Raw genomic sequence first — 23,169 nt, forward strand, 5'->3', positions numbered from 1 at the left:
GCACTCTTGCACTTTGCAGCGTTAGAAATCACTTTATTTTCCCTTACCTAAAATGGAGTGGGACTCAGAAGCAGCTCTAATCCACACACAACTGCTGTGTTATTTCTGATTTACTGGACAAAGCCTACGATATGTAAGTCTTGAAGGAACTTTTGGGGGTTCAAGCACACTCCAGTACAGCCTGGACTGCTAATATTTCAAACAACAGCTTAGTCTTGGTTACAGCCGTGGTTTCTCCGCTTCTGGTTTTGCACTTTGAGTTGTTTTAAAGGGGAGCTATAATGCAAAATTCACATTTTGCATGTTTTTATTCTTCCATTTGGGTTTTTACTGCTTCTGAAATCAGCCCACATGCTTAAAACAAACCACACAGCTGGTTTTTGGCAGTAAGTTAATGTTCTTTGGTGTTTGGTTAGCTGAACCGTTTCAACCCACCTAGCAACAAAAGCAGAGTTCTGCCTGTTGCCTAGCAACAAAAGCAGAGTTCCGCCTGTTACCTAGCAACGCACGCTGAGCTCCAGCATGTTTGTTTAGCTGGTTTTACCCCTGTATACGTTCTTCAACGGCTGCTGGAAAAGACACTTGGTAGAAACCACCTGATGTACAGTTGTGAAATTCTGCACTTGTTTGCGGCCATTTTCTCGTGCGAGAGTAAAAGCTGAGATGGGGGGGTGTGGCCAGCAGCAGCCTTTTTGGATTTAAAGGGACAAGACGCCGATAAACAGCTCAAAGGCAGAACTCATCAGACTAAAATCTCATTATCTAAAAATGATTTTATGCAAAAAATGTAATGAACATGTTTTGCCCATAAACTTTTCCTAACTTGTTAAAGGTAGCTTTGTTACTTTCAAGTGGAACTGCTGGACACGATAAAAATCAAGCAATAATTTCACACATTTCCATTTGAACTCTGGAGTTAACACACACTTTTTTGAATGTGTAATGTTTTAAAATATTAATTTCACCTGTTTCTTAGTTTTCACACTGCAATGTGCTGCACATGGAGGCTGTTGTTTAACAGGAAGTGCAGATTTCCAGTAATTTGAGCTCACTGTAATAAGACAGGAGGAGTTACACCGAGTGAATGGTCAATATCTTTGATCGATGCTTGAAAATTTGGAATGCCACAGGGCCTGGCAACTATGAATCACATTCTTTTTGGAAGACGGAAGGATAGATTAACTGGATTTGTTATGCTGTGGGAATTTAATCCCAATATTTATTTCCTACATACAATTTAGAGCTCCAGGTGTTTGTTTTCTAATGAAATAACCTCGGGCTGGCAAAACCTCCACCATCTATACTCCATAACAACTCTACGTGTAACTTAGAAACGCTGCGGTTTGGTTTTGCTTTCATCTCTGCAGCTTCTGGCAGAACAGACTTTTCATTGCAATAATCATGAGCTACTTCGTGTTTCCTCGACATTCCTGGAGACCTTCATCTCCTAAGAAAGACGATGAGAACGAGGCGTTTCCATTACAATGTGCACACTTCTGCTAATGTCAAAAAAACAATTTCGCAGCTACGGTGTTTCCATTAAATTAAAAACTTGATTAAAATCTTATATAAATAAGTTTGTTCAAGGAATAAATCAATAAAAAAACCATTTTGCGCGATCATACTCCAACTACTTCGTGTCTTCTTTGTGCAGCAGTAACACCCGGTTGTTGATCACATGACGTGTGATGCAAAAAATGTGTTTCTAGTACAGCTTTGCAAAAGAAACTAATTTCAGTATGACTGAGCAACTATGTCATTATAGCGCAAACATTTTTAATCATCATTTTTTTCAACATGTCAGCATTTCCATTAGACTAACTTATTTTCATAATTTAAATTTGAGCAATTTACAATAAAAAACAAACAAACCATCATCCTCCTACTACTTCCTATAATCGTCCTCTTCTGCGTTTCTGCCAGTAGTAACCTCCGGCTGTTGATCATGTGACTTGTGTGATGTGAAAGAAGTGTTTCCTTTGCAGTTTTGTGAAATACTTCTATTTTGATGTGGCTAGAAACCACTAGCTCAAAATCTTTTGACTTTTATCCAACCTGGTGTGTTTCTGTTAAGCGAATTTATTTTCGTAATTTCAATTTGTGCCATTCTATGGTCAATGGAAACGCAGCTACAGAGGCATTCAAATGTGGTCCAAATTGGTAAAAAGAAGACAATTAGGCGGCTAGTGGCTGTCAGTCAGCACGGCGTTGCAAGGTGTTCTATGAGGTGAAACCAAGCAGGCGAACTCAGGTAGAGGTGGTGTAGTGAGATGGAGAGGCCGGGCAGCCGAGTGCTGGGGAGGGAAACACCATTGTACTGTTCGTTTGGAGACATTCTGTCAAAGTCAGCGCCGGCTGACACCTCGGATCACAGTTTGATAGACGGAAGAGTAGCTCTCACTGACTAGGTCCTATTAAGGTGGATGTTTTCAAAGTTTGGGCCTGGCACTGGGGAAAAAATAGGAAGGACACAGAGGGGAAGTGGAGCCTGAGTGGAGCTGACATGCTTCAAGACCCTCTTCCCCAAACGCGCTGTCGGGGGTCAAATCGCTTTCTTTCCCCGCGCCCGCTCTGGCTTGTTGTCCAACTCACCGAATGTCTAATAGAGAGAGGGAGCTGGAGAACATTCCCAACTTAAAAAAATAACTCTAATCTGCAGGATGCAAAGCAAGCATGAGAGCGTTTTAACACCAACGCTCCCCGGCCTTCAGGCAAACATGCATGCACACGCGTCGACTGCATGTGTAACACGGTTTTATTTAAACATGATAGATGTGAATCTTGTCAAAATTTGTTTACTTATTCTTTAAATTCATTTTGTTTAGTCAAAAACTTATTTTCTCCTGACTTTTAATGCTATATGAGTTATGACAGTTGGTGGATACCAAAGCAACCAGCAACTGACAGTTTTATTTTAACAATATTGTAGAGTTATCAATTTTTTTTATTCTTCAAATTCATTTTATTTAGTCAAGAGTTATTTTCTCCTGAAATGCTGTAAAAGTTGTTGGGCCGCTCTTGACGGTCGCTGGTTACCATAGCAACCTGTAACTGTCGGCTCCTCCCCTTTTTCTGTTGCCGTTTGTAACTGTGGGATTAGGATCCACTTTGTTTCCTGCAGTGTTTTTAAGACATGTTTTTTAGCTGTTATGATTGGGCCTGTCATCATAATATATTCTGCTATGACTTGTGATGATAAATTTTCCCAGAAGTTACTGCAGCAAATGATAATATTGTTGTTTTGAGACCATTTCAAGTAATATAATGATGATGGGACAATAATGCAATAACACATTCTAAAAGGTCAAAAAACATCAAATTAAAATAAACTTTTAACTCTGGAACTGGAAGATGTTTTCAATATCTAAAATAAATAAACGAAAAAATCTGAAACAACAAAATAAATTATGAAGTCTGATAAAAAAAAAAACAATTGTCCTTCAAAAAAGGGCTAGTTGAGACTAAAGCACCAGACTGAAGAGTTTTATCATTCAGATTTTAGTAGAAAAAGACGAAAACAATGATTCATGAAAGTGGAAATTAAGTTTGTTTCAATTTATCATGTTATTAATTGTTTTATACATAGGTCCCACAGGTTTGAACCAGAAGTGATCCACGCCACCGAACCGCCATCTTGGTAGGCTTCAAGACCAACAAAAAAACGTTCAGTACTTAATAGTTGTAACGTACTGTACATGCGTTGTTTATGAGTTAGAATGGAATGAGGTGAGAGCTAGCTTGTAGCTTGTTTATTGTTGTCATAGCAACTCCATAGCAACGGCCAGCCAAGATGGCTGACATTTACAAAGTTCCCGGAAGTGTCGCATGAGAACTATGTCATGCTCTGTAGTTTTAGGGTTATTTATTGTATTTTATCTAATGTATAGGGGCAGAAGCTGCTGGACTGATGTTAACCGGCAACTTGATTTTCTCTCTGTTGGTGTTTTTTAAATTTTGACAACTGCAAGTAATGTTGCAGTTACCAATTATGAGATACTCTTTGAATGTTACATGTGTAATTTTATTTCTAGAACTAAAAATATATAGCCATTGCTACTTACATTAAAGATGAGATTAGTTATGTGGATTAATTATATAAATACAATCAGTCAGTTCACCGCCTTTTTCTGTTGACGTTGGTAACTGAGTGAAGTTAATCACCATAAATACAGTAAATCTGAGTGTGTCTGATCTATCTATCTATCTATCTATCTATCTATCTATCTATCTATCTATCTATCTATCTATCTATCTATCTATCTATATATATATATATATATATATATATATATATATATATATATATATATATACTGTATATATAATATAGAAGAGAGTCCGTCTGGATTCGTTTACATGGGTTTCCATGCAGGACTCTGTTAGCAGCTGTATCCTGGATCGATGCTCTCCTGCTGTCACAGTGAAGTGAGCAGGCAGAGGCGGCCAACAGAGGCACAAAAGCATTAAGAGGTAGCGCCGTTAGCACGGTTAGTGGCGGATTACGATGCTTAAATGTGTGTGTAGCAGTCGTCAGAAACGGGGGGGGGGCAAACGCACTCTGCACCTTGACCACCTATTATGAAGCTCTTTGCCGCGATGTCAAGTGAAAGCAAGTTAATTGGGTGAAGCTGTAGAGCATGTTAGGCCAGTGGTTGAGGGCTCTCCACCCTGACAGTTGAGTGTCAGCGGGACGCAGTGAAGTGTGGCTGAGAGACAGAGCGCTGTCACCGGGCCTAAAGCCGGGCCGCCGGGGCAGCCGGGGAGGGAACACACACACATAGAAACACACAGACACACACACCCCGATTCAAACACCTAATTACATCCACCCATACCCGCTGCTGCACTCCGTCACTAATCATTTTACAGAAAATTACACAAAAAACACATTTTCTGAAGTTGGGGATTTATTTAAAATACATTTGAAAGTAAAATAATGTGGTAGGACTGAAACAATTAATCACGATTAATTGGATTAATCGTGATTAATCATTTCAGCCTAATTTTGTTGTTGTTCTTTCAGATGTAATTTCCCTGAATCCCCAACTTTAGAAAAAGTGTTTTTGTGTATTTTTCTGTACATTTATAACACAAAAACACTTTTCTCAGGTTGGGTATTTAGGAAAAATATATTTGAAGGAACAACAAAGAAGTATGGCAGAAATAATTAATCGTGATTAATCGTTTCAGCCCTACTTTCAGTTTGTGGATGGTACACAATAAAATGTAAAAACATTTAATGGTTTAAATATTCTTGCTAGCTTCTGTATAGATACAGAGGCGAAAGCTGTGATACGTAGCCTATATAAAAACACATTTTTACATATTTGTTAAAATTGCTATTAGACAGATAATCTGTGAAAAAAATCAAGCTTGTCTTCCTTTTCCCAGGACTAACCAGAATAAACCAATCAGAGCCAGGAGGCGGGTTTTAGCGCTGTCAATCACATTCTTATGTGGCCATCCTGCTAAAGGTCGTCAGCATAGCCACAGATTATGATGGATAAACAGAAAGTTGTTTCTCATCTATTAGCACATTTAGCAGCACATTCATGAGGGTGATTGACAGCGTTAGGACCCTCATCTTGGCTCTGATTGGTTGTTTTTGACTGGAAGTGGTTCATTTCTTCATACAGTAGCTCAAGAAGGAGGAGGAGGAGATTGATCTTTTCATAGATGTTTTATATTATACTGTCACAACATGGTGACGAATGGAAAAAACATTTTTTGTAAAAGTTAGAAACTGCAGTAATTGACAATCTCCACTGGACATCGTCTCCCATCTGTCCCCTCTTCCATCTTCACCCTCCACCTCTGGTAATTTAATTGCAATCAGCGGCCAGCTTGACGACTTATTGACAAAACTAAGCGGTACTGAACGAAAAACGCCCAAAAGAACCGGGCTTTAAGTGATTCCCCCGGGAGCGTCCTTCAGCCCAGCGCGCAGGGCTGCAGGATGCCCATTTATCTTCCTGAAGCTCACATTCAATCTCCGTCACGTTGTCAGATGGAAATGAGACGCGCTCTTTTGTACCATTCACACCCCAGAAGTGCTGCTCCGCGCCCCGCTTTCAGAACGACAAAAAGAGCCTAATTAGAGCGGACTGAAGGGAGGGAAAAGTCGCGGCCCCCCGGATCGTTGTGTTATGTCTGCGGCTGTAATATTTGTGTGGGAATGGAGCAGATCATCCCCTGCTATGGGTGCCTCAACGTACTCAACGATCCATAATGTAGGGCCTTATGAAACTGATGGGCCAGAACACGGTCTCTATTCTGGAAGGCACAAAGCATTTGACAAGGCTGTTAGGACTCGGTCCGACCGCGGTCACCTGATTAGGCGAACGCCGGGGATCAAGCAGGAAAAGACCTTCAGACAAGATCCTCTACTCTTTTAATGGACAGATTAAATTTATGCATTTTACAGAGTTGAAGTTATTGCCACCAGTGGAATGTGTGGGCAATTGGGGTAAAAAGTCCTACATAAAGGAATAAACATCTTTTCTTCACAGTTCTGGTGACACTTCATTCAACTTCTTTCAGCCTGAAGGAGAGAATTAAGGATGTTTTCACACCTGATGGTCCAGTAGATTTATTTCAACCAAAGTTGCAACATTTGCTACATTTCCAGCTGCTGTTTCTCTTTCTCACTGCACCCAGTCAAACAAACCAAACCCTCTGCGCAACCTGTTCCCCTCCTCGCCTATGGGGCCGCTGCACCAAGAACCACTAAAGGAAAACCTGTGCCGAAGACACTAGCGCAACTTCCTTCTTCACGACATGTAAATAAAAATGGAGTAGGGACAGATTTTAGCGGTTGGAGGATTTCTCTTCTGACTTTGGGGTTCACATTTGCATTCAAACCGCACAAGAGTTTCAACCCAACCGAGGTTTGAAGGCGGACTATGTGATCAAATAAGTGGATCGGAGACTGCTCCAAAAATAAGTGGAAGTGGACCACAGCAAAGGGCATTCTGGTTAATTACAACCAAAGCAAACATGCTAGCCTAGCGCTAGCGCAAGAAATGGCTTGTGGTCTTTAGCCAAATCCTACAACTACTAAAATCTGACACTACTCCATTTTTCTTTACATTTTGTGAGGAAGAAAGTTGCTCTCAGGTTTTTCTGTTGTTTCCTTTTGTGGTTTTTGGTGCAGCGCCCCCACAGGCGAGGAGAGGAACAGGTTGCTCAGAGGGTTTGGTTGGTTTGATTCAGTTCAGCGAGAAAGAGAACCACAGTAGCTGAAAATGTAACAAAACCGTGGTACCAAATCTTACCGACTCTACCGGACTATCCGGTGTAAAAACTCCCTAAATGAACCAAACCAGGCAGACTTCGGATGAATCACTTTGAGTTCATTTTCCGAAATAAATTGTTTGCATGAACTTCATTTAAGAAATGGTGTAATGAATCTTAAGTTTTGAACCTCGGCATGAAGATGACCTGTTGAGTATCACCTAAAGCCTCTCCATCGGCCTAATGCAATCACTCACTTTCAAATCTTAATTCCTCCAACATTTCGACCAAAAGTTTCCCTCTGTAGTCTGACTTCATGTCAGGACGCCCCCTCCTCTAATCAAAGCTTTGTAAACTGCTAAAGGACCATTATGTCTCCTTTCTTCATAAAGGGTTACGCAGTCAACGCAGCAGTTAATAAAAGGCTGAAAGCAATCAAGACATAAACAGAAATAAAATCTTTTTATTTCCACCTTATCTGAAATCAAGATGTGATTATAAAGTGAAGTAGAAAATCATGAATTCACCTCAGCAGCTTGAACATTTATCATTTCTAATAATTTTTGATTTACAAAATAAAAATGTTGACTCACGCTAATTGATAAAGATTGTTTATGGATAGCTAAGGCATCAAAAGTAAAGCGTAAAAGGTAAGGCTAATTTTATTTATATAGCACATTTTCAACAACAAGGCAATACAAAGTGCTTTACAGGAATTAAAAGGAAATACAAACAAAATAACAAACCAAAGGAAAAAAAGAATCTAGTGTTGATCTAAAGTAAATAAACTAGACACTCTTATTCAGGGTTGCTAAATAAGTATAAGTAAATATCCTCTGGTCTAAAAGTTGCTTTTGAGGAAAGGATATTATTTAAAGCTAAATGTGGCTCTGGTCAAAGTCTATATACACATCATGGTGACTTAAATAGTTATTTAAAATGTTTTTTCATGTTTAAATTAAATAGAAAACAACTGTAATGATTTAATAAAAGCAAAAACTGGAAGCATCGATTGGGGGTTTTCTCTAATCAGAATTGAAAGTATGCATTATATTTCAATTTGGAATAATTATTTGTATATTTTTAATATAAATATTTGGGTATTTATTTATTCAAATAAATATATGGACATTTATTTAGATATTTATTTAAATAAATATTTGGATATTTTTCAAATAAATACTTGGGTATTTATTTTAATATTTATTTAAATAAATGGCCCAAAATTTATTTGGATACTTATTTAGATAAAAAATATATTTAACATTTAAGCCCAGACGTTTGGAGACGTTTTTTTCTGATTTCACAATGGATGGAAATGGAATCATAATTTTAACACAAAATATATTTATTTGCGATATAAAAACAATTACTTAATGAAAAAATAAAAATAAGTCAGTTGACAAAAGTTCATTAAAGAAGCAGCTTATAAAAATCAAAGCAAAGATTATGGAGCAAATATTCTCCAAAGCTTTGCTGTTCAATTATGGAGGGAAATTTATAATTTTTTTGGATTTTTTTCAGCTGTCAAAATAGTCTCAAAATAACAGTATTATCGTTTATCGCAATAACTTCTGGGACGATTTATTATGTCGTGACAGGCCTTGTTCGGGGCCACAGAAAAATCAGTCCAAGGGCCACAAATGGCCCCCGGGCCGCACTTTGGACACCCCTGCTTTAGCTTAATCAATCCAATCCCTCAAAGATGCGATTACACGACAGCCGTGATGTCGCAGGAGACCGCCTCTGCCATTCTTCCTGTCTTCATTGTAATTAGGAAAAACTGAAGTTTGGGGTCTAATTTTTAAAAGTTCCTAACAAAGAAGGAAGGAGTGAGGAAAATCAATAAGCCATTTTAGTCTCTATCTATCAAAGCAGCTTCCTTCTTGTCTGTTTTAAAGTGGGGATGTGGCACTTTAATAGGATAGCGCAGGGCTGTTTGAAATGTATGCCAATGATTCCTGTCATTTCATGGCAGCCTGGCCATGGTTCACTGAGCGCCCACTTCTCCCCTGTCAGCTCGACTGAAGACAAGCATTTAGTTGCAAACTTTGAGCAGGTTGCGCAAACCAGAAATGATGTGACTGCTACTTCCAATCCCCATCCTTCTCTTTCATGCTGCAATGCCACTGGCGGGGCAGAGAGGGGAGACGGGAGTGTGCTTTCCCTCATTTCACCGGAGAACATGCTGATTTAGTGAAAAACTGAAAGCGGAAAGGCAAGAAGAAGGGCAGCGGGATGCGAGAAGAAAGGCGCTGAGGTAAAAGTGGAGCCAGTTTAGGGTCGGGAAGCCAAAGGTTATCAGCTGACCTTTTGGACTAAATGTTTTGAAATCGTCTCTGTCACCTAATCACACTGTTTTCTTTTAAAAAGGGCAGCATTATGTGTTAAAGTGCCATTTTATAGCACAGTCAAGTAACTGTTACCTTCAGTTGTTATGAAAATGCTAAATAAAAATAAATTTTACTCCCTGATTTAATGCCTTGAAATTGGGCCTCTGTCTCTTTAAGAACTCCTGCTCTTTCTGAAACTCCGCCTTCAGGAAGTCCTCCCAACATGGCTCCTCTATTAACCCTTTAACAACGTTTTTACCAGCATTGCTCTGAGCAGTAGCTCCTATAATGAGCTCAGCAGTTCCACCAGGTGTTTGCTAATTGCTGCTGGCTAGTCTGAAGGAGCTGAGTGGGGGAGGAGCTGCATCTGAAGGCGGAGCTAGATCCACCCAGGTGTTTCGTTCAACTGAATGGTTGCCATGGAGATTAAAGGATTTCTCAAACATGCATGAAAGAATCAAAGCAACCCTCCAGGTTTGTTTTTTTATGAGGGAATAACTTTATAACATGATGTAAAGTCTATTTTACATAATGCTGCCCCTTTAACAATTTGTTTTTCATTAACCCCGGCATCAGGAAGCCCTGCTGGCGAACTGATGGCCCTGTTTTCCGCCTTGTAGCTCAGCATAAAAACAATTACTTAATGAAAAAATAAAAATAAGTCAGTTGACAAAAGTTCATTAAAGAAGCAGCCAAAGTAAAACGGCCTCAGTCAATTAATAAAGTTTATTTGTATGGCACATTTCAGCAACAAGTGCTTTACATTACGGCATACAGTCAATAATTGTGAAAACTAGTAAACATTACATTTTGTCAGTGTCGTCAGAATAATCAATACATATCATTTTGTTTATCAGTAGCTGCGATTCCATTAGAAATATGTGCAAAACTTTTGTATTCCACTAAGACTGAAAAAACAAAAAATTTGCATTTGTGTTGTTTCTATTAAATAAGAAAATTAAAATCACATGAGAATTGGTTTGTTCACGCACTACGTCATTACAAAACATCATCCTCCTACCACTTCCTGTCGTCTTCTTCGTGGTTTTTGCCAGTAGAACATCCGGTTGTTTGTCATGACTTGTGATGTGGAAAAAAATGTTACCATTGCAGTTTTGGGAAATTAACCAATTTCTATACAGTCAAAAAAAACTCAGCGCCAAAACTTTTCATCGAAAAAGTGGAGTTTTTTTTTTTGAAAATTGGTGTGTTAACAGTTAGCAAATTTATCTTCAAAATGTCAGAATGCACAATGGAAACACAGCTACAGTTTAATTTATAATATTTCAAAAGCAACTCTAGCCAGGAGGATTTTGTTCTTCATTTATAGAAACTCAGTTTCGGGTGTTGTGCAGTTTTCTGGAAGTTTGTTCCAGATTTGTGGTGCATGGAAACTGAATGCTGCTTCTCCCTGTTTGGTTCTGGACCAGAACCAGAAGACCTGAGATGTCTGCAAGGTTGATGCCTGAAAAATCTGTTGTTGTTTTTGTATTATGGCGCTAGGCTGTTCAGTGATTTATAAACCAACAGAAGTCTATAAATCACTAAACAACGGGGCGGGGCAGCAGGTGTAATAATCGGGTGTCTTGCATCTTTTTTAACAATTTATTTTGCATTAACGTCGGTACCCAGCAGCCCCGCTGGCTAGCTGACAGTCTGGTTGCATCAAGGCCACGGCCCGATATTTTCCGCCTTGTAGCACACCAAAGTAAAATCGCTTGTCAGGCTGAGGTGTCTGTGAGCTGACAAGATGCCCCAGTGACATTTCAGCTCGAAAGAGCAAGTGTCTTGCAACCGAGTGGTCAAATATCAGAGAATAGGTCAAGCAGGGCGGAGCTGAGTGCTATCCGGAAGGCCGGTCTCTGCCAAACGCCAAACGGCCCCTTGACTTTGACAAGTGGGACTGCCGGGGGGTCGGCGAGGCGGCGGCTGCGCGACGGAACAAAGTGATGTTCTGTTGGGCATGGCCAGACAGTGTGCACCTTATTGGCTTCAAAAGGGAAAAGACATTGACATTGATTAATCTTTTTAACCCTGTTGAACATGAAGCGAGGGGCCGCAGCAGCCCCCGTAAGACGGGCCACTTCAGTGGTTTGTACGGAGCATGGGCCCCTGAAATGTGCGCTGACATTCATTAGAATATCTTTGACACCTATCACAGGGAATCCAGCAAGACCAGAGACGGAGAGCAACGTCTCCAGTGATCCCAGTTCCCCTCAAAATGTTCCGGACTCGGCCTTGTCACTCAAGGTGCTACAATGTAATTTTCAGACATGAAGCCACACTTTGGTGCTGGATGTATTTTCTGTTTTTGTTACTGGAACTGGGTTTGGAGACGACACTTAAATTGGGTGATTTCCGCCTATAATCACCTCTAGTCAGACTTTTGGCAGCGATGCAAAATAGAAGTTTTGATTAAAGTGTCTTATTATGGTTCCTTAAACAGGTTAGAATAGGTCTATGAGTGATACAAAACATGTTCATTACATCTTTTGTACAAAATCATTCTTACATAGTGAGATTTTAGTCTGTTTAGTTGCATTTTGAGCTGCTTTAGGGAATCCTGTCACTTTAAATCCAAATAAGCTGCTGCTAGAAACTCTACCTTTACACTCACACGTGAAAATGCCTGCAAACAGACCCGCAATTATACAACTGTACATCTATAAAAAGCATTAGTAGAGCCTCCTGCACAACCAACAAAAATCTTGCAAGTGGTTTCTGGATGGTAAGTCAACATCCAGTTGAGGTTGCTAGGTAACTGTTCAGTGCCAGTCGATTCTGATTCAACAATAAGAAAGTTTTTGAAACATCACAAAAAAGGTATTTTGTCCCATATAACACAGTAGGAGTGTAACAGGTAAACCTTTTATGGATGAAACTCGACTAAAAACCCACCTGTTTAGGATTGTATTTGAAACGTAATCAATTACAAATTTATTGATGGAACTTGACTTAATGTCGTGTTTTGATTGTTGATTCTATGTTGCCTTGTGTTTCTGTGTTTGATATGATGTAAAGCCTGGCTGCTGAAACGTGCTATACAAATAAAATTTGATTGATTGATTGAAAAAAAAAACATTGACTTATTGCCAAAAATGGCTGGGCGCTTTTCTTTTTTTTAAGAAGCAGTAGAAACCTAAACGAAAGTATAAAAATATGCAAAAATGAACTTATCATAATAGTTCCTTTTAAAACAGACGTATTTAAATGCATACCCTCCAAATCTTGACATTTCGTTTAGGCTTTTTGCTCGTTCATATCTGTCAAATGGACATTTCTTACTAGCTTAAAGAATTGTTTCAACATTGTTTGCAAGTTTATTTTATATGAATAGAATCAGTGGTGGGAACTGCTAGCTGGCTGCGCTAACGCTGAAGCGCTAATAATGACTGTTAGTTCTGCATTAGTCTACATTGTTCCTGCATGATTCTCGTTTGAAATCGAGTTATTGGAAATAAAATAACTGCAAAAAAGACGGAGTTCGAGGAGAGGAAACTGAACTGCTGCGTCTTCACTTACTTCAAAATAAGAGCATGGATATAAATGTCTACTTAAAGAATCCTGATCAGTTGGAAACCAAACTTTAACTTCAGGTTGACAAAACAGCCAAGTAAATTATCATTTAGGTGTCTTATGTAAAAATCAATTTAAGGGAATCTAAGTGCAGTAAACGTTTAGCAAAAAGTGCTAAACAAAAAGTTAGCTTTGCCGTTAGCACATTAGCAGATGTGTTTCCTCATCATTGACTAGCATAAATAAAATGTAATGAAAGTGAGTACCATCACTTTGAGTAATGTTTCGATCAGAGTTCATAAACTGTTAAATTTAATTAGATGAAAATACAGAGGTCCCCATCCAGTGGCGTTTTTAGGTCATACTTAGCACATTGGTGACCATTTATCTCAATAATTTTTCAACCTCGTACGCTGTGGCTTAGGTAACGGTTTGTTTACATGCAGGAAATAGAAATTTCCAGGGTTTATTGATGTCTATTTATGTTTATTTTTTTGCTAGTTTGTTCAAATTGAATTGAAATCAGATGGAAAGGGAAGAGAAGAGAGGTAGAAAAATGAAAAAGCACGTGTCAAAGACCTGACAGCCATCAAGGCAAAACGGTGGTGCTGACATAAATATTTAACAACGAGGGGCAACCTACAGCTTGTCATGTCACGGCCGTGATTAGGGTGAACGGTGACCCCCTCTCATATAACACGGCTTCATGTCGGAGGGGGGTCGACGTGTCAGGAACTCGATATCGGAGGACGGACGACGCTCCCCTTAACCCTGATTTCCATGAAGCCATTCCTTTGGAACAGCGTTCCCAACAGGCCTGCCTGCTTATCCTCCATCCCCAGGTACAGACTTTCTGCAGAACGAGACAAAAAGCCCCAGCATGCCGAGCGCGCCTCTTTATCATTCAGCAAACATCATTTGGGATGTTTCCCATTGATTGGTTTAAAAATGTTTTTCCAATGTAATGTCATTGTTTGCCAACCGTCAAGGGTGAGCCCCCTGTGAATAATTCCAACCTTAATTAGAAAGAAATCCATACGTGGAACTTAACTTGCACACAGGATCACGGCACCTTGAAGAAACAATTACACAGCAAAGAGAGGTAATCAATCGCTCGGCTTCGCCATGAAATGTCACCAAATGAAACTTATATTACTCACAGGCGTTTATTAATGGGCTTTTATCCCGACAAACTGAGGAGCAATTAAACGAAGCACACAGGGTGGGGAAAAGTTACATGAGGAATATGCTAATTATCCTTATGGTGTCCAAAGGGCGGCTCAGGGGCCATTTATGGCCCTCTGAATGATTTTGTGCGGCTCCTGACTCATTCTGCAATAAAATCTGTAACAGCAAAAGTCTTTTCTCTTTGTTTAATCAGGCTTCTGCATTTATTTTTTTCATGCATTTTATCAACAAGACAGTTCAAAATGCTCTTCATCATAGAAACATAAACACTCCATAAACACATCATATAGTCACCAATTGTGAAACAAAAACAAAAATTTAGTCAAGTGCTATTGTTAAAATCACCAAAACACATTAAATATGTTGGGCAATAACCTGCGTTTTAATTAGAAATGTGAGCAAAACTTTGTCAAGTTTCACAATTATGGTGTTTCTTTAAGTAATAAACATAATTTAAATCACATTTGAATAAGTCTGTTCATGCGATAAGTCATTAAAAATATCATCCTACTACTTCATGTCGTCTTCTTTGTGGTTTCTGCCAGTGGCAACATCCGGAGCGGAAAAAGTACTTGCGAAATAAACTAATTTCAATATGACTAAAACATACTGAAAATATAGATGTCCTTCTTTTTCTTGTTTATTAATGTGTTTATTAGCCATTCAAACTGATGTGAAATTCTTTTCTTTCTCCAACACCAGCAGTTTATGTCAGCTGTCGGTAAATTACGGAGTTTCAAATGGACGACAGGCAAAAGTTGGGAGAAAACACCAGCGAAATTTGGTTGTTCAACAATAATGGAATAATTTTCAAAATGTTATCTCCTGTTGGATAGTCATTACCTCATCGGTGTTTACGTAATAACATTACAATACCTTTCTGAAATCTGCACCACAAATAAAGTATGACAAAACTAAAACTACTACTGAAACTAATAAAAACTAATTAAAACTGAGTTAGACAAAAAGTCACAATGAAAAACCCAAAACCATTGAAACCCTGGTGTGACTGTAGCCAAACTCAGGTGACACCAGTAAAAAAAACTGGTTTCAGTTTGGTGAAAAAACCTCCAACAGAAAAAAAAAAGCCTTTTAATTTCATAACAAAACATTTTTACCACAGACAGAAGTTGTGAGTCTAATTTAAGTTGGGCGGTTGCTCCGTTTCCAGTAGGCCGAGCTGACTGCTCTTCCGGTAGAGGACACATTACACCAGCGGTGTGGTCATGGAGGCTCCATCTCTCTGCTCGTTTGTCCAGTCACAAATCATCCTGCGGCCTCCCTTAAGTGCGTCTGTGTTTGTTAAGTGCCCCGACCAGAGACCGTGGTGTTAATCCAATTTGCCGTTAACGTCTTCTTTCCTTCTGGAGGCTGGGTGGCTAAAAGAAGATGGATGGCGACACACCTAGGAGACGGTGAAATAGTTCCCCCCAGGTACAGGGAAGGATGAAACAAGCCGGGTAGAGATGGGCGCACACATCGTCGCATTCAGGGAGAGACTGAAGTCTCTGATTAAAATTTAATTTGGAGCCTTTTTAGGCCAGGCCTATTGTGTTTCCCATTAAAGTCTCAGGGATACTGGCATCTCTCCAGTGGATGGTGACAATAGAGGCTTTCCTCCCCATCTCAGGGAGGCGGAAGTGGGATGTTATTATTATTTCATGGCTCAGAAGAGTCCGCTGCCCACTTTAGGGCCTGGTCACAGGCAGCGGAGCGTCCTGCTCTGAGTGCACGCACATTGTTCACTTCAGGTTATCTGCCATTTTCTTCCTTACATGCCCTGTGAGCTAAGAGGAGTTAGTTCAAAAGACAAGAAAAGCATTTAGTACTCCGGAAGGGGTTAAAGGTGACTGGCGGAGAAAATGGACAACCTGCTGGTGAGACCCACCTGCAAAAAACAATAAAAAATACCTTCAAAGACAACAAGACATCCAGTAAGTATGGCGTGTTTTTGGGTACATCAGATTGGGTAGAAAACCAATAACCAGTGATGTTAGTACAGTGCAACTCTAATCCAACCTATTTTTTAGTAACAAGTCATTTAACACCTTACTATTTCCAGTCCAGTAATCAGATTAAAGTTACTTATATAGGGCTGCTTTCACACCTGGTAGTCCAGTAGACTTGGTTTGATTGGGAACCAGAGTTGGAACATTTGTTTCATTTTCAGCTGCTGCAATTCTCTTTCTTTCACCGAGTCAAACGATCCAAACTAATTGAAAAACCTGTTTCTCTCTTCACCTGAGGGGGCGCCGTGGCTAGGATTACTGTAGGAAACGACACAAAAATCTCTGAAGAAGACACTGAGTGCAACTTCAGAAAATGTTAATAAAAATGGAATGCTGTCAGATTTTAGCAGTAGTAGGATTTTTCTTCGGCTAAAGAAAAAGCTAGCGGGAGTCATTTCTCCCGCTAGCACTAGCCTAGCACTTTTGTTTTGGTTATATTTACCCATAGTGCCCTGCGTTCACATATGCATTTGAACCGCACCAGAGTTCACTTCCACCGAACCGAGACGAAGGCTTGTAGGCGGACCAGCGCACTTATATGTATGCAGGCTTCAGCTGTTTTTCAGTCAGATGCAACAATTGCACAACAAAACTACACTAAAGGTACAAGTAATATCTTGTCATTAGATTGATAGCTGAGTACTTTTTTTAACACTAGTTCCTACAAATGCTAACAACCCATAGAGGGAAATTTTAACATGCAGAACTACAAATAAAAGGGTGTTTTTAAAAAAATTATCACACATTCCCCATAATAGATATTCAACAAAAGCTGGATACCTTACATTTGTGGCTCTAAGCTAGTTTTATTAAGCTGGACAGAGGACAGAAATAGCTCTTTGGATTGTAAAGTTTCAGTTCAACAATCATTGATATAGAATTTATTTCATTGATACATTTGGTTGTATAAATTTCTCATAAATCCACAGCAATGTAAATTTATACATAGAAAAGAAATTAAGACGCCAAATAAATTTGACAGGTTCAGAACTCCGTAGATTCTCTGTCTGTTGCTCTGAATTGGTTCTTGCTGCTGCTTTGATGGCGAGTTGTCAGGAGGAGCTGTTTTCTTTTATTCTGTCACCGTGAAGTTTCAGCGACCGTTTGACACTCCTCCTCTGCCTGCAGGGCATAAAAGCAGAGCGCAGTTCACATGAATCTGTTTATGCTGCGTAAAACTCCTCTCTGCAGCAGAATGAAGGAGCATTGATAGGCTTTAAGTGTATGTATGATGTGTTTGTACTCCAGACACGCTGTGAAAACGTCCTCTGTGGATGCTAAAGGAAAATCAGCCGACAGCTGCTTGTTAAGTTACTGAAAACTGCCTTCAGTTGCGCTTCCTACTGTTGGATATTTCAAACAATTCTTTGCATTTATAGCCTTTACGTAAGCGTGCCGGCACAAAGGAGAATGACGTCACCCAGCTTAATGCTGTTGTTGCTGTTAACGACTTTGAGCAACAATGTTTGATATTAATATATATATATTTTCTCTCCCCTCCAGGGAGGGCTCTAGTGTCCCTTATATGAAAGTAGGCTGAAAGGAAAGGGGGAAGACATGCGGCAAATATCGCCGGGTCTGGGAATCGAACCCGCGACGGCTGCGTCAAGAACTCAAGGCCAAATGTGGGACGCGCTATCCCCTACGCCACCACAGCACGCCCATTAAAATATATTTTAGACAGATCATTCATGCAATGCATAAATAGAGATTTTACAGAACTGTATATTTAACCGATTAAACAAGATTCAAGTCATGAAAAGTACAAATAAACATTTTAGGGCTGAAATGATTTCTCGAATGGTTCGAGTACCTCGATTATTAAAATTCCTCGAGAAAAATGTACCTGCCTCGAAGCTTTGTTAATTTATGTTTTATTATTTAGCGCTCCGTGTTCCGGCCGGGACATTATTTGCGTTGCGCGGAGCTCTGACTTCCGCCTCTGAGTTGTTGACGAAAGCTAAGTGTTAGCGGCATAATGACCAATTTTCAAGTTCGGCTGTGGGGATTTTATTGATTGATGATAATGCCCGGGTTTTCATCGTTTTTGGGGGACCAATAGGCATCCTTAAAATGACTGGCGCGATGCCTGGAGTACGGCAGCCTTTCTCCTTCGGGAGCTGCTGGTTCAGAGCGAACGGCGGGAAGAGGCTGCGGCAGTATTTATACAACGAGTAGTTGATGCTTACAGTGTAAGTGTAGCTTTACGGACGAACCGCACAATAAATTTCATGTCATCCTGGTCTGAACAAACGGGTGGCTGATAGCATTGTGGCAGGACATGGCTGGTAGCTGAGTTTCTGAGTGTGACGAACTGTGCCGTAAATATCCCCTATTGCTCCCCCCGGTCTGTCCCCTGGTCTATTTCCTCCTCTCCACCCCTGTCTTGCGTTCGTTCGGTCGCCTCGTTGATTATGTGACTTGTATGACACGAAAAAATGGTTTCCACTCCAGTTTTGTGAAATAAATTTATTTTTATATACCTGGAAAACCAGCTCATCCTTGCGCAAAAACCTTTTTTCAAAAAACATGAGTTTTCAAAATTGCTGTGTTTCTATTAAGCACATTTATTTTTGTAAGTTCAGTTTGCATAATTTTATGGTTAATGGCAGCTGGTGTTACTTTATAAAGAACATAACATGTGAAAATGTGTAGAAGTTATCATTTTGTCACAGCCTGATGTTTTGCGCTTCTTTCCTCGTTTTGCATATCTGCTGAGACAATCAGTGCAATCAGAAAGCTTTCTGGTGTTCAGGCTGATACTTTGGCACAGTTTTAGATATTTTTGCATTTAATACCATCTTATTTCTAACCAAGGTTAACATATTTATCCATGGTGGTTTGTAATAGCAGTTTGTTTTGCTGATAGTGTTCTCTATTTATTTGTGACTGATGTCTCAAATAAAATTCTGCAAAAGAGGCCCCTAAACAGCTAAAATAAAATCAATAAAAGCATAAAAGAATAACTGCTGGATCCTTTTTCCCTCCTCAATGTGTGGACTTATGGATCTCATTACAACTCTGTAAAGGGACAACAAGTCACGGCCATAAACGGGGCTTTACAGTCATGGCGTACGCGTGTGTCCGCGTGTTTGGGGAGCTGTTGGGTGCATTTGGAAGACGTGTGAGGGTATAATTAATGAAAAGTATGCCGGCTGTGACCTTTGAGCAGGTGATTGACAGGGATAGACAGTTACAATCTTTTAACCTTCAGAAATGTCAGGAAGCACCTAAAGTCTGTGGCGAGGCCTGCTGACACCTGTCCTCTCCGCGCCCCGACTCCACGCCACACTTCGGGATGCCGCATGTTTACCATCTCCTTATTGATTTGTTTGTGAAGAGACTCTGGTTCCTATTAAATATTCACAGCTTGTTTTTGTTTTTTTTTTTCCTTTCCCCTCTCCACCATCTCTTTATTGTTAAAAGCAATTTGTCTGCTGGGCTCCTCGTAAGTCACGCTCTCCTTACAAGCTGTAGGAACATGAAGGCGAATCCTACCCAGCATTAATTTTTAAATCTCTTTTCTTTTTTTGTTGTTGTTGTTTTTTTGCTGAATTTGTCTAAAGCAGTACAAATACTTTAGAGTATTTGTACTCTACTTGCACTGCAAGAAAACGTGTGGGACTCTAACACTATGTCTGGAACTTTAATGCATTAAATTCAATAAGTTAATTAGATTTTAACACGTTAAAACAAGTTTTTTTCTGAATTTGTCTAAAGTAGGGAAGTTTTGAAACAGCTTGTTTTCCAGACACCAAAAACTATTAACTTACTGCCAAAACGCAGCCGTACAGTATGTTGCTGTTTTTTTAAGCGCTTCAGCTGTTTTTAGAAACGGTTCAGACACAAATGGAAGCATGAAAATATGCAAAATATAAATTTTGCATAACAAGTCCCCTTGTCAAAATATGCCAAGGACTTTTACGCATTAGTTTTGATTAATTAATCACATAGATCTTAACATATTAAATATTTTAACCACATCTTATTCTTGCTGGTACCTATGTCTTCACAGGTTTCGGGTAAAGATGCTTTTCTCTGCCAACTGGGGGTTCATTTCTGCCAATCTGATGGGACGCTGGAAAAGACGATTGTTACGTTAAATTTATGCTAAAGGAGTTAGCCTATTAGCAAAGCTGTTCAAGCCTAAAGTAGCATCTCAATGCTAAAGAAATGTTCCCAACACTAATGCCAGTGTCCACAGTCAACAGCTCTAAATAAGGATTTTTTAAAATCGGAAACACTGGAAAGCTGAAAGGGTAAAAAACATTTTGCTCTAATTTGAACAACCAAAATAATTAAAAACAACAAATATCTTTGTTGGTGAGCTGATTGTCTTTTTATTCAAGAATTTAACAGAAAAAAGGGATTTTAAATTGAGAATGTTGCTTATTTTGTCAATAGTTGTTAAAATGTGATTAATTAATGACAGATACAGCAAGTAACTAGTTTATACTTATAAATCTTATAAGATCTGACCATCCATTTTTACCCATTAATAACTTCACTGTTGGAGTCAACTTTAGCCACATTTTTGCCATCTTTGTGTTGATTCCTGAAAACTTTTCCCCTTTTCTCGTCTTTTGTTTGTTGTTTAGTTTCAGCTGAACATTGTGAAGACGTTGTAAAAGTAGCTGAGGCAGATTAAAGCACCCCTTCCTCTTTTCTCACTTCCCTAATTCGGATATTCCCGGCGGAGCCCCCGCCGCCGTCTGAGTGATTAGCTGTGGCTGCGGAGGCCAGCTTCCTACCCCCGTCTCCAGTAGGTCCTAATTTCATGTGAGTAGCTGAAAGGATGTGTTTGCGCTTATTTGCGATTTTTTTTTTATGTAGAAAAACTTCAAAGGCACTGCTCTCCTCTTCACCTATCACCAGTGACGGATCTGTGCATCCTGGGAAAGGAGGGAATCAGAATCTTTCTTCATTTATTTGCTCTCTGACTGAAGATGAAATGCATCTGCTTCCTTCCACCTCCACCACAAAAAATAAATAAAAAACCGAAAGGAGCATGTGGCTGATATTAAGGGGGCTGCAGGTGAGGGGAGTCCGTTAATATGTTAATGTAAGCCTCCTGTTAGGTGTCTCCAATCCCCTGAAGATGGGCAGTAATCAGTTTGTTCCTGTCTGCTGGCTTTCTGGGAGGGAAAGGCGGCACTAATCAGAAGTGGCGTAGCTCTCGCAGATGCCAGGAAGAGGAAAAAAATAAAAGGGGAGGGAAGAGAGATGACACCTCACGGATTTATTACCTCCAAATCTCCAATCCGACCTGCGCGAATCCTGCACAGAATAAATACACGAGTGAGCGTAAACGAGTCTGAACGAAGAGAAAGTCAGGAACACTTTCTTGCCTTTCTGCAAATTCATCAACATAGTTTTGCTGCTTCTGACTTAAAGGGGACCTATTACACAGAAATTACATTTTGCATGTTTTTGTTTTTCCATTTGGGTCTCAAACATCTGGGTTAAAAAAAACACCCTGACAGTTTTTGGCAATAAGTTAATGACTTGGTGTCTGGAAAATAAGCAGTTTCAAAAACTTTCCGGAATGCAACGTTGCAAATCAGCAGGCACTGCCGTTACCTAGCAACCACACCGAAGCCCTGCCCGTTACCTAGCAACCCCAGCAGAATTCTGCCCCTCACCTAGCAACCCAAGCGGAACTTATCAAGTATTTTTGGTCCAGTTTCTTTTAGCAAATATCTTAGGACACTTAAAATAAGACAAAACTAACTTACAAGTAGTTTTACAGCAAGATATACAAACTTGTTTTAAGTCAATCATTCCCTAATATTGATAAAAAAGTTCTAGTTCCACTTCCAGATTATTTCATTTACAACAAAATGTTTTTCACGTTATAAGAGAAATACTCTGCCAGTGGAACTGATACTCTCATCAATATTAGGGAATAATCTATTTAAAACAGGTATGTTTTAAATAAACAACGTTCAGTTATGATGAAACGTAGTCCAAATTCCTGAATAAATAATGAAAGAACCCTTTAATTAAACACCAAATAAGAATCATAAATCAGATGCGATCTTCAGCACCTGTAGTCAACAGAGCGAACGAACTGATAGATAACTTTATAAAATTACTCTTTGAACGCCCCTAAAACAGAAGCGCCCTGGTGAAAGAGCCTTTTTGCCCTTATCAAGAACCACCAACACAGAGTGGAAGGAATTGTTAAAAAATCTGAAAACCTTTGACCATCTTTAATTTGATATGGCAGAAAAAAATGCAGAAAATGATTTGCACATGGAAGTAACGTAGTTAGCAACACGAGGATCTTAGTAACACAGTGCAGTGAAGTTTACTTTAGTAGTAACGATGCGAAATGTAAAATACTTTGCATGAAGTAAAAAAATAAAAACCAAATCACAGCAACTAAACATTTTTAATGACCAAAATCTTTTTATGATTGAGTTTTTCACCTCTTTGGTTCGTATTGTTCTGTTTCCTGTGGATTGAAGCGAAGAGGTTTGGACCTGACCTCTGTGGTGTCACTGTTAGGCATTGAGCCTCACATTAAGGCTTTGACCTTTTGATGTAACGAAACTGGCCTTTTCACCCAGAGACATTCACCTTTGACCTGTACCTTTCTCAATGCTCGGAGCGCAGGTTGGTTATGAATTTACTATTGATTGTGTTTCACCTTAAAGAAGTTAAAAGATTGAGCTACTTTCAGGTCTGATTGAAGAGCTGAAAAATGACATTTAGCAGAATGTTTCAGGAATTTATTCGTTATTCTCCTCATTTTATATTTTTTGCATTTTTGTCTCACTTCAGTGTTTCAGAACATCAAAACAATTTCAACATTCGACACAAAATCCAGCTTTTAAATTAAGTTCATTGTTATTGAGGGAGAAAAAATCCAAACCTGCTTTGGAATC

At 39.4% G+C, this 23,169-nt stretch overlaps 1 long non-coding RNA gene across 1 annotated transcript; it reads right to left on the bottom strand.

Moving 5' to 3' along the window:
• Positions 1-300: 300 nt before the first annotated feature.
• On the bottom strand, positions 301-21,815 carry LOC114144133 (uncharacterized). The gene is made up of 3 exons (XR_003595414.1): positions 21,785-21,815; positions 9,239-9,240; positions 301-399 (listed from the first exon to the last, which is right to left on the bottom strand). It is a non-coding gene; the product is annotated as an uncharacterized LOC114144133 (long non-coding RNA).
• Between the last annotated feature and the right edge of the window lie 1,354 nt (positions 21,816-23,169).

Source organism: Xiphophorus couchianus, chromosome 5 (genome assembly GCF_001444195.1).
Source record: "Xiphophorus couchianus chromosome 5, X_couchianus-1.0, whole genome shotgun sequence".
Lineage (NCBI taxonomy): Eukaryota > Metazoa > Chordata > Actinopteri > Cyprinodontiformes > Poeciliidae > Xiphophorus > Xiphophorus couchianus.